Here is an 18477-nt window from a genome sequence, read left to right as displayed (position 1 = left end):
CTTGTTGAATCCAAAGCTGGGTCTCTGTTTATTCATCACATTATTTCTCTAAACTTCTTAGCAATTAAATTATAGTTATCTTGATGTATAGTACAAGAAGTTTGCATGTGACCAAGATTATTGGGACAACACAAAGAGTGACTGAAGAATGTTTATGTGTAACCACAAAGAATCAATGGAATTATTGGTGCATTTTTACTTTTTTTTTTTAAAATAATAGCTTTTTATTTTCAAAATACATGTGAAGATAGTTCTCAACATTCACTCTTTCAAAATTTTGTGTTCCAAAATTTTCTCCCTTCTTTCCCCACCTTTTCCCCTAAATAGCAAGTAACAAAATACATACAAAAAGTGTTCAATTTTTCTATGCATATTTCCATATTTATCATACTGCACAAGAAAAATAAGATCAAAAAGGAAAAAAAGAGAAAAAAAAGCAAGCAAACAACAACAAAGGTGAAAATACTATGTTGTGATGCACATTCAATCTCCATCGTCCTCTTTTTGGATGCAGATGACTCTCTCCATCACAAATCTATTGGAACTGGCCTGAATCACCTCATTGTTGAAAAGAGTCACATTCATCAGAATTGATCAACACATAACCTTGTTGTTGCTGGTATGTAATGTTTTCTTGATTCTACTCATTTCACTTAACATCAATTCATGTAAATGCTTACAGGTCTTTCTGAAATCATCTAGCTGGTCATTTCTTTTAGAACAATGATATTCCATAATATATACTGTAACTTATTCTGCCCTTTCATAACTGATGGGTATCCACTCAATTTCCAGTTCTTCAACACTACAAAATGGTCTGCTACAAATATTTTCACATATATTAGTCCTTTTTCTCATTTCTATAGTCTCTTTGTGATACAGATCCAGGAGAGATGCTGCTTAATATTGGTGCATTATTAAAAGACATCAATCAAAAAGAAAGGTTGTTTAGTGGGAGAAAAAAATGTTTCATTGAGAGAATTTGCATTTGAATCTCTAATTCAACCATGTATTTTCTTGGTAATACTAAGCAACTTATTTCAGATTTTTGACCCTCAATTTTCTCATCTCTTAAATGAGGAGGAAAGACTGGATTACTTTGTAAGCCTCTTTCAACTGAAAACTGATGATCATATGACTTGTTAACTTTTTTATCCTTGAGTTTAAAGTAGTGCAATGAACAATGTTTTGAAAAGATTTATCGCTTGTCAAATTGGGAGTCAAAATTAGTATAATCCAGGGGCTCTCAAATTTTTTATGTGTCGCATGATATCCTTTAACTGTCTAATTAAAACTCTGGACTTCTTGTTACAAAAAGGGAGGGAAGGAATAAGTATTGATATATAGCTTCTAGTATGTGCCAGGCACTATACTTAAACACTTTATAATATCATGTCATTTGATCTTCCCAAACACTTCACAATAGAATAACTAGGCACACTACATAGAGCATACTACTTAGGTAAGAAAGAACTGAAGAAGAATCTTTTCTTTTCTTGATTGGGCAAGCAGTCCTTTACATGTTGAATAGGTTACAATATATCTTAGATAAAATATATGTGTGTAGAACTGAACACTTCTCTTGTTGCACAGGAAGAATTGAATTCAGAAGGTATAAATAACCCGGGAAGAAAAACAAAAATGCACCCAGTTTATATTCATTTCCCAGTGTTCTTTCTTTGGGTGTAACTGCTTCTGTCCATCTTTGATCAATTGAAACTGAATTAGCTCTCTTTACTGAAGAGATCCACTTCCATCAGAATACATCCTCAAACAGTATCGTTGTTGAGGTATGTAATGATCTCCTGGTTCTGCTCATTTCACTCAGCATCAGTTCATGTAAGTCTCTCCAGTCCTCTCTGTATTCATCCTGCTGGTCATTCCTTTCAGAACAGTAATATTCCATAACATTCATATACCACAATTTACTCAACCATTCTCCAATTGATAGGCATCCATTCATTTTCCACTTCTAGCCACTACAAACAAGGCTGCAACAAACATTTTGCCACATACAGGTCCCTTTCCCTTCTTTAGTATCTCTTTGGGGTACAAGCCCAGTAGACACACTGCTGGATCAAAGGGTATGCACAGTTTGATAACTTTTTGAGCATAGTTCCAAATTGCTCTCCAGAATGGCTGGATGTGTTCACAATTCCACCAACAATGTATCAGTGTCCCTGTTTTCCCACATCCCCTCCAACATTCCACATTATCTTTCCCTGTCACTCTAGCTAATCTGACAGGTGTGTAGTGGTATCTCAGAGTTGTCTTAATTTGCATTTCTCTGGTTAATAATGATCTGGAGCATATTTTCATATGTCTATAAATAGTTTTAATTTCTTTGTCTGAGAATTGTCTGTCCATATCCTTTGACTATTTATCAATTGGAGAACGGTTTGATTTCTTATAAATTAGTGTCAATTCTCTATATATTTTGGAAATGAGGCCTTTATCAGAACCTTTGATTGTAAAAATGTTTTGCCAGTTTATTGTTTCCCTTCTAATCTTGTCTGCATTTGATTTGTTTGTACAAAAACTTTTCAATTTGATATAATCAAAATTTTCTATTTTGTGGTCAATAGTGATCTCTAGTTCTTCTTTGGTCATAAATTCCTCCCTCTTCCACAGTTCTGAGAGGTAAACCATCCTATGCTCTTCCAATTTATTTATAATCTCATTTTTTATGCCTAGGTCATGAACCCATTTTGACCTTATCTTGGTGTACGATGTTAAGTGTGTGTCAATGCCTAGTTTCTGCCATGAAGTAGAATCTTTTCTCAGACAGTTCTAGCTGACTGTCCACAAACTAATTAAATACCAAGAAATTTGGAAAGAAAAACACTAGAAGTTGGATAAATCAAGAAAGATTTCATGTGGAAGGTGTCATAAATGATTTTAAAAGAATAGAGGAACTTTAAGAAGCAAAAATAAGAAGGGGATATATGACAGTAATGGTGAATGATCAGTACACAGGCACAGAGATGAAAAATGCAGGTTGTAAGTAAGAAAGAGGGTGAAAGGAAGAATGATTCAACTGGTGAGTGGGGAAATGGAGGTATGTATGCCCAGTAAAGTAGAAAGATAATTTTGTTTTGTTTTGTTTTGGTTAGATAATGTAGTGCTTTAAAAGCTAAAAAACAAAACAAAACAAACAAAAAAAACTATCTAAAACAAATAAGCTATTATATAGCTTGTAAATACATTAGAGCTTACTTCAATAAATACCATGAGGAAACAAGAATGCGAACTCTCCCTCTGATTATTTTGAGAGTATTTTAAAAATTCTAGCAATGGCAACAAGAGAAGAAAAATTAAATAAAAGTAAAAAGATAGATAAAAATGTAGTAAAATTATCCTTGTTTGCTGATGGTTCGATGGTTTAATTGGAAACCCCTCAGAATCAGAAAAGTTATTAATTGAAAAAATTAATCACTTTATCAGATTTTTAGCATCTAAAATAAATTCTTAAAGATGAACATTTATTTATATGCGAATAACAGATAACAAGAAATAGAAAAGAAAATCCCATTCCAAAATAATACTAAATGCATAAAATAACAGTGGATCAACCTACCAAAGTATATAAGAGACTTGTATAAATCAAATTTAAAATATTTCCTAAAGAAATATACTTTAGGGAGGCTGCTCATGGTTAAGCAATATAAATATAACAAAAATAGCAATATCACAAATTAATTTACAAAATTTTAAAGTTAGTCTAATCAAATTACAAATGGAATTCTTTATTAAACTTTATGAATTAAAATCAACTTTTGAAAAAAAAAGAAGCTCTAAGGTATCAAGGGAAATGATGAAAAGAAGAGAATATTATGGAAGAATAGAATTTCCAGATCTCAAACTATATTATCAAACAGCAGTCATCAAAATCATGTGACATTGGTTAAATGATGAATAGCTCAGTGGAAAAGATAGGCAACAGAGATTCAGAAATAATAATTCTCTCTTTTTTATCTTGTGCATTTTTATTAAAGATTTTTTTTTTTACAAAATATATGCATAGGATGTTTTTCAACATTGACCCTTGCAAAACCTTTTGCTCCAAATTTTTGCCTACTTCTCCTCAACTCCAACCCTAGCTGGCAGGAACTTTAATTCATGTTAAATATGTTAAAATATATGTGAAATCTAATATATGTATACATATTTTTATAGTTATCTTGCTGCACAAGAAAAATCAGTTCAAAAATAAAAAAAAAAAACTGAGAAAGAAAACACAATGAAAGCAATAACAACAGCGATAGTGAGAACGCTATGTTGTGGTCCACACTCAGTTCTCACAGTGCTCTCTCTATGTGTAGATGGCTCTCTTCATCAGTGAACAAGTGGAATTGGTTTGAATCCTCTCATTGCTGAAGAGAAAAATACCCATCAAAATTGATCACTGTATAGTTTTGCTGTTGCATTGCATTATGGTCTCCTGATTCTGCTCATTTCACTCAGCATCAGTTCATTTAAGTCTCTCCAACCCTCTCTAAACTCATCCTGCTGGTCATTTGTTATAGAAAAATAATAATCAATAACATTCATAAACCATAATTTATTCAGCCATTCTCCAATTGATTGGCATCCACTCAGTTCCCAGTTTCTTGTCACCACGAAAAGGGATACAACAAATGTTTTGCACCTGGGGGCAACTTTGGAATATAATCCCAGTAGAAACACTGCTTAACAAAGGGTATGCACAGTTTGATAATGTTTTGAGCATAGTTCCAAATTACTGTCCAGAATGATTGGATTAGTTCACAGTTCCACCCACAATATATCAGTGTGCCAGTTTTCTCACATCCCTTCCAATATTGGTCATTATCATTTCTTGTCATCTTAGTCAACCTGTGAGAAGTGTACTGATATCACAGAATTGTCTTACTTTGCATTTCTCTGATCAATCATTATTTAGAGCATTTTTTCATATGATTGGAAATGGTTTCAATTTCTTCATCTGAAAATTGTCTATTCATATCCTTTGGATATCAATTGGAGAATGGTAGGAACTATTATAAATTTGAGTCACTTCTCTATATATTTTAGAAATTAGGCCTTTATCAGAACCTTTGAATGTAAAAAATGTTTTCCCAGTTTGTTGCTTTCCTTCTAATCTTATTTGCATTACTTTTGTTTGTTCAAATTTTTTTAACTTAATATAATCAAAAATATCTAGTTTGTGATCAATGATGATCACTAGTTCTTTTTTGGTCATAAATTCCTTCTTCCTCCACAGATCTGAGAGGTAAACTATCCTATATTCTTCAAATTTGTTTATAATATCATATAAAACCCATTTCGACCTGATCTTGGTGTACAGTTTTAGGTGGGGGTCAATGCCTAGTTTCTTCCATACTAGTTTCCAATTTTCTCAGCAGTTATTGTCAAATACTGAATTCCTATCCCAAAAGCTGGATTCTTGGGGTTGGCCAAATACTAGATTGCTATAGTCATTGACTATTTTGTTCTGTGAACCTCACCTCTTCCACTGATCAACTGCTCTATTTCTTATCTAGTACCATATGGTTGTGATAACTGCTGCTTTATAATATAGTTTTAAATCTTGGACAACTAGACCACATTCATTTCTTTTTCTTTAGTACCTTAAAATTCTTGACCTTTTGTTCATCCAGATGAATTTTGTTGTTACTTTTTTCTAGGTCAGTAAAATAGTTTCTTCGGAGTTTGTTTGTTATAGAACTAACTAAATAAATTAGTTTAGGTAATATTGTCATCTTTATTATATTTGCTCAACTTTTCCAAGAGCACTTGATATTTTTCCATTTGCTTAAATTTAACTTTATTTGTGTTGAATGTGTATTATAGTTTTCCTTATAAAATTCGTGACTTTCCCTTGGCAGACAGATTTCCAAATATTTTATCTTAAGGGCAATTATTTTAAATGGAATTTCTCTTTGTATCTCTTGCTGTTGGATTTTGTTGTGATGTAAAAGAATGCTGATAATTTATGTGATTTTATTTTGTATCCTGCAGCTTTGCTAAAGTTGCTTCCAATAGTTTTTTTAATTGATTCTTTAGGGTTCTCTAAGTATACCATCATACCATCTCTCTCTCTCTCTCTCTTTTTTAATGTATTTATTTATTTATTTTATTTTTTAAAACTTTTTATTGACAGAACCCATGCCAGGGTAATTTTTACAGCATTATCCCTTGCACTCACTTCTGTTCTGATTTTTCCCCTCTTTCCCTCTACGCCCTCCCCCAGATGGCAAGCAGTCCTTTATATGTTAAGTAGGTTACAGTATATCCTAAATACAATATATGTGTGCAGAACTGAACAGTTCTCTTGTTGCACAGGGAGAATTGGATTCAGAAGGTATAAATAACCCAAGAAGAAAAACTGAAATGCACGCAGTTTATATTCATTTCCCAGTGTTCTTTCTTTGGGTGTAGCTGCTTTTATCCATCCTTATCAATTGAAACTGAATTAGCTCTCTTTATTGAAGAGATCCACTTCCATCAGAATACATCCTCAAACAGTATTGTTTTTGAGGTATATAATGATCACTTGGTTCTCCTCATTTCACTTAGCATCAGTTCATGTAAGTCTCGCCAGTCCTCTCTGTATTCATCCTGCTGATCATTTCTTACAGAACAATAATATTCCATAACATTCATATACCACAATTTACTCAACCATTCTCCAATTGATGGGCATCCATTCATTTTCCAGCTTCTAGCCACTATAAACAGGGCTGCCACAAACATTTTGGCACATACAGGTCCCTTTCCCTTCTTTAGTACCTCTTTGGGATATAAGCCATCATACCATCTCTAAAGAGTGATCATTTTTTATTACCTACTCTAATGTCTTTAATCTCTTTTTCTTCTCTTCTTACCAAAGCTAGAATTTCCAGTGAAATATTGAGAAATAATGGTGACAGTGGGCAACCTTGTTTCACCCTGATCTTATTGGGAATTGTTCTAGTTTTTCCCAATTACATATAATGATGCTTGCTGATGGTTTTAAATAAATGCTACTGACTATTTTAAAGAGCAGTCCATTTATTCCTATACTATGTAGTGTTTTTAATAGGAATGGATATTGGATTTTAGCAAATGCTTTTTCTACATCTATTGAGATAAACATATGATTTTTGTTAGTTTGGTTATTGAAATAGTCAATTATGCTAATAGTTTTCCTAATATTGCACCAGCCCTGCATTTCTGGTATAAATCCTACTTAGTCATAGTGTATTATCCTGGGAATTATTTTCTGTAATCTCTTTGCTAATATTTCATTTAAGATTTTTGCATCAATATTCATTAGGGCGATTGGTCTATAATTTTCTTTTTCTGTTTTCATCCTACCTGGTTTAGATATCAGTACCATGTCTGTATCATAAAATGAATTTAATAGTAGTCCTTCTTTCCCTATTTTTTCAAATAGTTTAGATAGTATTGGTGTTAATTGTTCTTTAAATGTTTGGTATAATTCACATGTAAATCCATCTGGTCCTGGGAATTTTTTCACAGGGAGTTGATTAATAACTTCTTGTATTTCTTTTTCAAAAATCGGACTATTTAAGTAATTCATTTCCTCTTCTGTTAATCTGGGCAATCTATATTTTTGTAGATCTTCCTCAATTTCACTTTGGTTGTCAAATTTATTGGCATAAAGTCAAATAACTCCTAATTATTGCTCTCTATTTACTCTTCATTGGTGGAAAGTTTTCCCTTTTCATTTTTGAAACTAGCAAATTGTTTTTTCTCTTTCCTTTTTCTAGTAAAATTAACTAAAGGTTTATCTATTTTAAAAGATTTTATTATCAAATAAAACTAAGTGATGGTTTTTTCATAAAACCACCACTTAGTTTTATTTGATAATAAAATCTTTTTTTCAATTTCATTCGTATTGATCTCTCCTTTTATTTTTAGAATTTCAAGTTTGGTATTTGTTTTTTCTTTTTTTTAATTTGTTGTTTTTCTAGCTTTTTTAGTAGCAAACCTGCTTCACTTATTTGTATTTCTCTATTTTATGCAAATAAGCATCTAGAGATATAAAATTTCTCCTTATAACTGCTTTGGCTGCAACCCACAAATTTTGGTATATTATATCATTATTGTCATTCTCTTGAATGAATTTACTGATTATGTCTATGGTTTGCAGTTCCACCCATTCATTCTTTAGGATGAGATAATTTAGTTTCTAATTTCTTTTGGTTTATTCCCCCTGGCCCTTTATTGAATATAATTTTTATTGCATCATGATCTGATAAAAATGCATTTACTATTTGCCTATATACATATACATATATATATATATATATATATATATTGCTTCATTATCAATGCTACCCTTTAGCAAGCTATCGTTTCCTTTCTTATCTCTTTTGATCAGATCAATTTTTGCTTTTGCTTTGTCTGAGATCAGGCTGTCTACTCCTGCTTTTTTTTACATCACCTGAAGCATAATAGCTGCTGCTACAGCTTTACTATTTTACTTTACTCTGTATCTATTACTATGCTTTAAATGTCTTTTTAGCAAAGAATATATTGTAGGATTCTAGCTTTCCATCCAGTCTGCTATCCACTTATGCTTTAAGGGAGAGTTCACCCCATTCACATTTATATATTTCCTGCCATCTTATTAACCCCAAATTATACTTTTCTCATATTTTCCCCTTTCCCTCCTCCTCAATATTTTATTTATAAGCACTACTTGCCTCAAGCAGTCCTCCCCCTTTAAAGAGACCCTCCACTTATACTTTTTCACCTACTATTTCTGTTTTCTCTTCTATTTAGTCTACTCCTTCTGTTTTCCCCTTTCCCCTCTCAAATTTCTATATGGTGAGAGAACTTTCTGGGTGAAATAAAATATGTCTAATATTCTTTCTTTTATCCACATCAGATGACAGTAACATTCACATAATATTCATCACCCTCCCTTCTTTCCATCAAATGTAATAGGTTCTATTTGCATCTTGCTGAGATGTAATTTCCCTCATTTTACCTGTACTTTCTTTTTTTTTTTCTGGTATAATCCCTTTTCCATCTCTATTTTCTTTTTTATATTATAACAGTAAAATCAGATTATACATGCACTCTCTATGTATATCCATAACAGAATTACAGTTCTCAAGAGTTATTTTCTTTTTACCTATGTATGATTTTCTTGAGTTTTATATTTGGAGGTCAAATTTTTTGTTTAACTCTGGTCTTTTCATCAGAAATAAATGGAATTCAACTGTTTCATTGAATGTCCATCTTCTTCCCTGAAAGAAAATGCTCATTTTAGGAGAGTAATTTATTTGTGGCTACAATACAAGTTCCTTTGCCTTTTGGAATATCAGATTCCATGCCCTTCAATCCTGTAAATTTGAAGCTGCTAGGTGCTGAGTAATTCTAATTGTGGCTCTTTGGTACTTGAATTGTTTCTTTTTGGCTGCTTACAATATTTTTTTCTGGCCTGATAATTCTGAAATTTAGCCATGATATTTCTTGGGGTTTTAATTTGGGGGTCTCTTTCAGGAGGTATTTGGTGAATTCTTCCAATGGTTATTTTACCTTCTCATTCTGATTCTATGACATCTGGGCAATTCTCTTTGATGATTTCCTGAAAAATAGTCTCTAGGCTCTTTTTTTTTTATCATGGTTTTCAGAGAGTCCAATAATTCTTAAATTTTTTCTCTTAGATCTATTTTCCAGATCAAATGTTTTTCCAAGTAGGTATTTTCCATTTTTAAATTTTTTTTTCTTTTTGTTTTGTTTTGTTTGACTAATTCTTGTTGTCTTATTTAGTCATTCATTTCCATTTGTTCAATTCTGAATTTTAGTAAATTATTTTTTCATTTACTTTTTTAACATCTTTTTGTATTTTTCCAATTGAATTTTTAAATGATTTGTTTTGTTCTATGTTTTTTTTTTTTTTTCTATTTCACAAATTCTGTTTTTAAGGAGTGATTTTATTTTTCTGTTTCACAAATTTTGTTTTTCTAGGAGTTTTTTTTTTCTATTTCCATTTTATCAAATCTATCTTTTAATGAGTTATATGCCTTTTCCAAACCCTCTTGCAAATCTTTTTTTTTTTCCCTCATATTTTTCTTCTAGCTCTCTTTTAAGATCCTTTTTTAAATTTCTTCTAGGAGATCCTTGTGTGATGGGGACCAGGTTATATCACTTTTGGGGGCTTCATCTGAAGATGATCTGCTTTTAGTCTTCTCAGGATTTGAAATCTGTTCTTATCTTTCACCATAAAAACTATCTATTTTCAGAGTTCCCTTTACTTTTTTTACTCATTTTTTTTTTTTAACCATTAAGGTCTCCTTTTAGGGAAGGGAGGTTTTCCAAACTTCCCCTACATTCGGCAATAACTGCACTGGATCAGTGCTGGTTGTGCTAAGTCAGTGCTGATTCACTCCCAGTGCTGTGTGGGTGTGGCCAGGCCCCATGAGATTTTGGCATTTGGAGGTTCACTATTTATCTTTTGTTTTTGTGTTGGATGTTATATAACTTCTCTGCTGATCTTCTGGCTTCAACCAGGGCAGAGTCACCAACCCTGCTGTAGCTGCCTATATATTCCTCTCTGTGGATTCTCTGCCACATTTATTCCATACCACCCCAGCTCTGTATTGCCTGTGCTCGCATCTGTGCTCAGTGCTTGGCCCACCTCACTCCATTTCCAATTGAAATAGACCTTTTCTGGCAATCTTCAAAATTATCTTCTGCTGGTTCATTTGTTGCACTCCCAATATTTGTGGATTGTGCCAGGCCAGAAGTAATTCAGAAGCTTGATTTTCTAATTAATCTGAGTGTTGTAGAAGAAGGTCATAAAGAAATGTGTGTCCTTTCCACTATCTTGTGGAGAAGTCCCAGAAATAATAATTCTCAAAAATTCAGTCTTTTACAAAGATAAAAACATAATTATCTTGAGGAAAAACTTGCATTTTTTTGAAAACTGGGAAACCTTATACCATACTCTATCCTGTTATAAAGATGGACAAGACCTTAACATTAAAGACAGAAAAAAAGAAGAGAAGAACAATGAAGATAGAAAAGAATCAGATCATATATCTGTCATAACTATGGGTGAAAGCTGTATTCTAAATAATACAAAAATGAAATCAATTGCAAAAGATAAAAGTTAATTGATTACTTGAAACTGAATAAGTTTTTCTTTTTAAATTAACAATTTATCTAGCATAAGAAGGGAAGTAATTAAAAAAATTAAAAAAAATTGTATGAAAATTCTCTGATTAGATTTTTGTAGCCAAGATATCAAATAAATAAATGTGTTTATTTGTATGTTTATAAAACTTTACTAAAAATTTACATTTTTTTATAAATTAGAATTGGAAATTACAATTTTGTAAATCAATAAAAATATATGCATAAATATAATTTACATGTCCCTATAGATAAATGGAAAGAGCGAGGAGGCAAATATAGCCCAAAATGTCACGAGTCAAATGTTGAGGAGTCAAGATGGTGGAGTACAGTCAGGAGTGCAGTCTCACAGTTTTCCTTAAAAACCACATGAACCCAAGTCTCTGAACAGAGTTTGACAGAATGAAGCCATGCTACAGCTCAAGATACAATAAAAAATTTGAAGAAAGTTTAGTCATACTGGAGTGAAAAGAGTGTTCAGCACAGATCAGATAGACTCTAGGAAAGTCAGTGAGAGGGTCTTAATCACAGAAACTCAGTAACTAAGACCCTCAGGCCTGGCTTAGTAGAGAGCAAAGTAGTGGGGCAGCTTCCAGTACCAGCTTAGGAGGAAAATTCTGGGAAATTAGGCTCTTTCCTAGAAAGAGTAGCCAAGCTATCCCTTAAAAACACAATTATTCAACAATTTAAAAATCATTATTTTATAATAAAATTATTAAAAATATAATAAAAATTATATACCTGAAGGCCATGGACAAAAAAAGAGTCTAGAGATCATTCTTCAAGTGATCATTAAGGAAAATTGTCCCAATATTTTAGAAACACAGGGGAAATACTCATTAAAAGAATTCATCAATCATGTCTGAAAAGAGATCCCACAAGGAAAACTCCAAGGAACATTGTTGTGAAACTCTAAAACTATCATTTCAAAGAAAAAATACAGCAAACTGCCAGACAAAAATAATTCAAATGTCAAGGAGCAACAGGTAGGACTACTTAGGATCTGGCAACTTCTACAATAAAGGACCCAAAGGCCTGGAATACCATATTCAGGAAGGCAAAGGACTTGGAGTTACAATCAAGAATTAACTGTCTAGCCAGACTCAGCATCATCTTTCAGGAGAAGAGATTAAACCTTCAAGGAAATGGGACTTTCAATAATTTCTATTGAAAAAAAATACAATTAAACAGAAAATTCAATCTATAAACAGAGGATTTAAGAGAATAACAAAAAGGTAAACAGTGGAAAACACATATTTAAAAATTAAATTGTTTACATTCCTACACAGGAAAACAATATCTGTAACTCTTTAAAACTGCATCTGTCACTGGGACAAACAGAGAGGATCACCACATGGCTTGAGGATGTGGTTATGAATGGTCCCTGACTAGATGATAATAATGAAACAATATACCAAAACCTATTGGATGCAGCAAAAGCACTTCTTAGGGGAAATTTTATATCTCTAATCAGCTACATGAATAAAATAGAAAAAAGAGATTAATCAATTAGGTATGCCACCAAAAAAGCTAGAAAAGAAAACAATGGATAAAAACCTTCAACTAAATAGCATATTAGAAATTTTGAAACTAAAAGGAGAGACTAATTAAATAGACTAAGAAAATTATTGAACTAATGAACAAAACTAAGATTTGGTTTTATGAAAAAAGAAAAACCTAACAAAATAGATCAAACTTTGGCTAATTTGATCAGAAAAAGGAAAGAAAAAAACAGATCACCAGCATCAAAAATGAAAGAGGTGAACTTACTCCCAATGACAAAAGAAATTAAAGCATTAATTAGGAACTATTTTGCCTAACTATATGGCAGTAAATCTGACAATCTAATCAAAATAGATGAATATTTGCAAAAATATAAATTACCAGGTTAACAGAAGAGGAAATAAAATACTTAAATTGTTCCATTTTATAAAAAGAAATTTAACATGTCATTAATGAAGTCCCTAAGAAAAAAAAAAATTTCCAGGGCCAGAAGGACTTACAAGTGAATTTGACCACACATTTAAATATCAATTAATTCCAATTATATGTAAATTATTTGGAAAAATGGGTTTAAAAAAAAGAGTACTGCCAAATTCCTTCTATGACACAGATATGGCACTGATACCTAAACCAGCAGGAGCCAAAACAGAGAAAGGAAATTAGAGAACAAACTTTCTAATGAATATTGATGTAATACTTCTAAGTAAAATATTATAAAATATAAAATATTATCAAAGAAATTAGAGCAAATTATCAGCAAGATTATATACTATGATCAAGTGGGATTTCAATAATGTAAGACTGATTCAATATTAGGAAAACTATTACCATAATAGACCATATAATAAGAAAACTAACAGAAATCATATGATAATCTCAAAAGATGTAGAAAAAGCTTTTGAGAAAGTACAATATGGATTCCTATTAAAAACACTAGAGAGCAAGTGATAAAGGCAGCTTTCCTTAAAATAATAAGCAATGTCTATCTAAAACTTACAACTAGCAGTATTTGTAATGGAAAGAAGCTGGACACATTCCCAATAAGGTCAAAGGTGAAACAAGTATGCCCATTATTACCACTATTATTCAACATTGTACTACTAATGTTGGCTTTAGCAATAAGAAAAGAAAAAGAAACTAAAGGAATTAAGATAGACAGTGAGGAAATAAAACTATGAATCTTTGCTGATGACGTGATGATATACTTAGAGAATCCTAAAAAATGATCTAAAAATCTACTGGAAACAATTCATGGCTTTAACAAAGTAGCAAGATATAAACCATAAATCATCAGCATTTCTATATATTACCTACAAAGTCCGTCAACAAGAGATAGAAAATTTCCATTTAAAATTACTTTACATAAAATAAAATACTTTGGGGGTCTAGCTGCCAAAACAAATACAAGAACTATATGAGTGCAATTACTAAACATTTCTCACAGAAATAAAATCAGATCTAAAAAACTGGAAAATTATCAATTGTACATGTATAGACTGAGCTAATATAATAAAGATGACAATTCTCCCCTAAATTTGTCTACTTTTTCAGTGCCATACTAATCATTTTGCCAAAAACATTATTTTATAGCAATCATATTTTATAGAATCTGGAATAATAAAAGTAAAATAATATCAAAGGAATTAATGAAAAAAGTACAAAGGATGATGGTTTAGCAGTACCATTGAAAAACTGTGTTATAAAGGAGCAGTAATCAAAACCATTTGAAACTGGCTAAGTGGTGAATCAGTGGAATAGATTAGTTACACATGGCACAATAATTAAGGGCTATAGTAATATAGCATTTGATAACCTCCCCTCCCTCCCCAAATTTCTGGAATAAGAATTTACTATTTGACAAAAATTGCTGGGAAAACTGGAAAATATTACCTTAAAAACTCAGCATAGATCTATATCTCACAACCCATATCAAAATAAGGTCAAAATGGATTCATGATTTGGGCATAAAGGAGGATAGCTTAAACAAATTTGGAGAACAAGAGATAGTTCACCTATCATATCTTTGAAGAAGAGAGAAATTTGTGATCAAAAAAGAACTAGAGGACATTATGAAAGGCACAAGGGAAAAACTGTGATTACATTAAATTAAATTTAAAAAGTTTTGCATAAACAAAATCAACAGAAACAAAAATAAAAGGGAAGTTCAAAGTTGGAGAAAAATCTTTACAGCCAGTATTTCTGATAAAGGTCTCATTCCCAAAAAAATATTGTCAAAATTATAAGACTAAAAGTCATTCATTCCCCAAGTGATAAATGGTAAAAAGATATAAACAATTTTGAGATGATGAAATTAAAGCCATTTATAATTATATGAAAAAATTCCCTAAATGACTATTGATTAGAGAAAGACAAATTAAAACAACTTTGAGGTACTACCTCACACAGCTCAGATTGGCTAAGATTTCAAGAAAAAATAATAATCAATGTTGGAGGAAATGTGGGAAAACTGGGACATTAATGCATTGTTAGTGTAGTTTTGAAATTATTCAACCATTCTGGAGGGCAATCTGGAACTATGTAATAGTACTGGGCATACTCTTGGACTCAGCAATGCCATTATTAGGTCTGTATCTGAAGAAAATGATAAAGGAGAGAAAAGGACCCCCATGTACAAAACATTTGTAGCAGCTTTTTTTGGTAGCAAATAATTAGAAAAAGTATGGTTACCCATCAATTAGGGAATGGCTAAATAAATTGTGTTACATGAACATATTGAAATATTATTTTTCTTTTAAAAATGATGGTCAAGCTGATCATCATCTCATCATCATATAATCAAGCTGATGATAGAAGGGTTGGCAAGATTTACATCAACTGATGCTGAGCAAAACAAGCAGAATCAGGAATACATTATACACAATAACAGCAAGGATGTATAGTCAACTTGTTATATCACAGTTCTCTTTTATTGTTCTGACTCAGTTTCCCTAAATTGTCCTGTCTCAGTTACCCTGAATTGTTCTGTCTCAGTTTATAATTGTTCTGCTCAACTATCCCTCCCTCCTAATCATGATAATCCAGATAAGGAGAAAGACCTATCTTAGGCATCATCAGAATGTTGAATGCCTCTCCCCATTCTGTAATCCTAATTATTAGATATCCCTCATGCCTCCCCTCACCCTGTCAGGACCGGATTGTTAGTCCCACATTTCCACTCTCAGCCCCCTAACTCCACCCCTGACTCAGAGCCACATGCATATGTACAACATTGAGAACTCACATTGTTTGCTGTACTCTTGGAGACGATAGTCTCATTCAGCCCTGGGACTAAACCATGGATCCATTTGGTCCCAGTAAATCTGTCCCTTATAACTAAATTATTAAATACTCTCTTATCTCTATCTTGCCTCAGTTTCTCCGGCATTAAAATCTCTGAAAAGCTTGGTTCTTCACAGTAGTTCAGTGATTCAAAGCAATCCCTGTAATGTGTGGGCTAGCTCTCTGGAGGGCCTCAAGGTCAGTCCAAGTCAGGATCAGTCAAAATCCTTGGTCTTTAGCAGGATAAGTGAAAGAGGCAGGCAAACTGCCTTGTAGCTCATCAAATATGGATCCTGGACTCTGGAGTCTGAAGCCTGAAGTCTTCTCTGCTGAGTAGACTCTGACTTTCTCCCTCAGCCCTCCAATTCTTCCCTACTATTACTACACCACAACACATTCAGCAGGTGCCAATGGTGAGGAGAGACATTGCATCACCACATCATGTAAATATATGTTTATAGAGCCACTGTCACATTGAGTAGTTACTTAGTCTTAAGTACTCTGTTGTCTTAGATTCTAGTACCTCTTTTCAGAGTTTCAGCCCTCTGCAATCTTTCCAGCTCTCTACAAATCCCAATAGATTCTGGACAGAAAATGCCACCTGCATCCAGAAAAAGAAACTAAGGAGACTGAATGCAAATCAACACAAGCTATGTTCACTTCTTTTTTTTCTGTACTGTTATCTCTCCCATGGTTTTTTGCCCTTTTGCTCTGATTTTTCCCTCCCAACACGATTCATAAAGCAAAGTGTATTAAAAGTAAATAAAATTACTCCAATAAAGAAGAGCTCAGTATTGGAGGTGTCATGAGATTTATGTATTTAGAATTTTTGAATTATATATACAAAGTGACCAAAATGTTCAGACTTTGAACTTCATTCTCAGACTTATACCCCAATAATTCCATCATAATAAAATTTCGCCCTTATACTCCCCTAATACATCCATATGTATAGCAGGTTTTTTGGGAATGATAGCTAAGAAGAAATCAAGTAGGAGCTCATCAATTGGTGAAATACCTAAACAAATATTGACATATGAATATAATGTTTATTATTATGGTATGGGAAATTGGGCATGTGATGAATACAAATTGTTATGACCTGCTGAAAAGTGAAGTAACATTCAGATAGATAGGTAGATAAAAGAGAGACAGGCACAGAGTCTTTTACTACAATAATGTAAATGAAAGAGAAAAAAATGTAACACCAAAAATTCAAAAGGGTAATCAAATTAAAAAGATCCAGTAAGACTCAAATGAGGATCTATGAAGAGACTTCTCCACACAACCCTCTCATAAAGATGGGAAATCCATACATGTTACATATTGCACATGTTTTTGAATTTTTCAATGCATTTGTCAGTATTTCTGACTTTTTTTCCCTCCTCTACAAAAAATACTTGTCATATGAATGGTTCTTTAGGAAGGAAGGGGAATAATGCCTGAGATGCTCGGGTGATTTAAAAAAATCCAAAAAAAAAAATCTCTTAAAAATTTACAAATAAAATTCAGCCACTCAAAACATAAAAGAAAAATAGCAAAAGAACATTGCACAAATGTACTATGTCACAAATATGTCCATACATATGTATATTTATATATGTTTGTGTATGTGTGTTTATATAGTATTAATTCTTAGATCTTTGTATGTGTTGATATAAATGTTGAAAGTAAAAAGCAGATGAAAGATAACAATATGATATTAACATCTTAAATGACCTGCAAACAAATCTATCTTTATTATCCTTTTAAAAGTTAAAAAGCTCTTCATTTGAATTCTTTGAGAATTAGAGGATAGCTAACCATTGGCTGTTTGAAGGATCAACCACACCCTTAATGACACTTTTAAAAATATGCTCTTTTTGGAGAATCTGCTATGAAGAAATTAATACATCAGGACAAATAATTCCTCATTTTTGGAAGTAGGAAAAGAGACTTCTTCAACCCATTACCCCATCCTAATTGTCCATGACATCTTTGATTGGAACTACTAGTTGCCTAGGATACAGTATACTCACTGGGGAGAGGCCAGGTCAATGAAAGAATGAAAATGAAGGGGCTTTGTGAATAGATGGCACAGGTTATCAGACATTGAATTCCCCCCAAAGAATAGTCATAGGAAACCTATTATGGGCCAGAACTCTGTACTTGAAACAAGGATTCTTACAAGGTGTCAACTCAGTGCAATTGATAAAACAATGGTTATCTAGTTTAGCATGGTGATTAATAGTTCTCTAGTTCAGTATGATTGATTTAATCTTACAACAAATAATGGTTTCCTAGTGATATAATGATAGGTTTATACTCAGTATACTGCATATAAGCTGGGACAAATTCAGGTAGAGAGATTCTTTTTATCTCCCACCTTTGTTGTGGCTGGAGACTAGAGCGCAAGCACTGGGACTGAGACAGACTCCAAGACAGAGACTGTCTTGTGGTCCTCCTGTCTCCCCCACATAAACCAAGACACCGTCTGGAGAACCTTCAGAAAACTAGCCAGACCCCCAGGGGAGGAGACAAGACTTTGAAGGAAATAATAAAGATTTTGGAATTTAACACCTG

The sequence above is a fragment of the Antechinus flavipes genome, chromosome 3 (genome assembly GCF_016432865.1).
Source record: "Antechinus flavipes isolate AdamAnt ecotype Samford, QLD, Australia chromosome 3, AdamAnt_v2, whole genome shotgun sequence".
NCBI lineage: Eukaryota > Metazoa > Chordata > Mammalia > Dasyuromorphia > Dasyuridae > Antechinus > Antechinus flavipes.
This window is presented reverse-complemented; position numbering follows the sequence as displayed.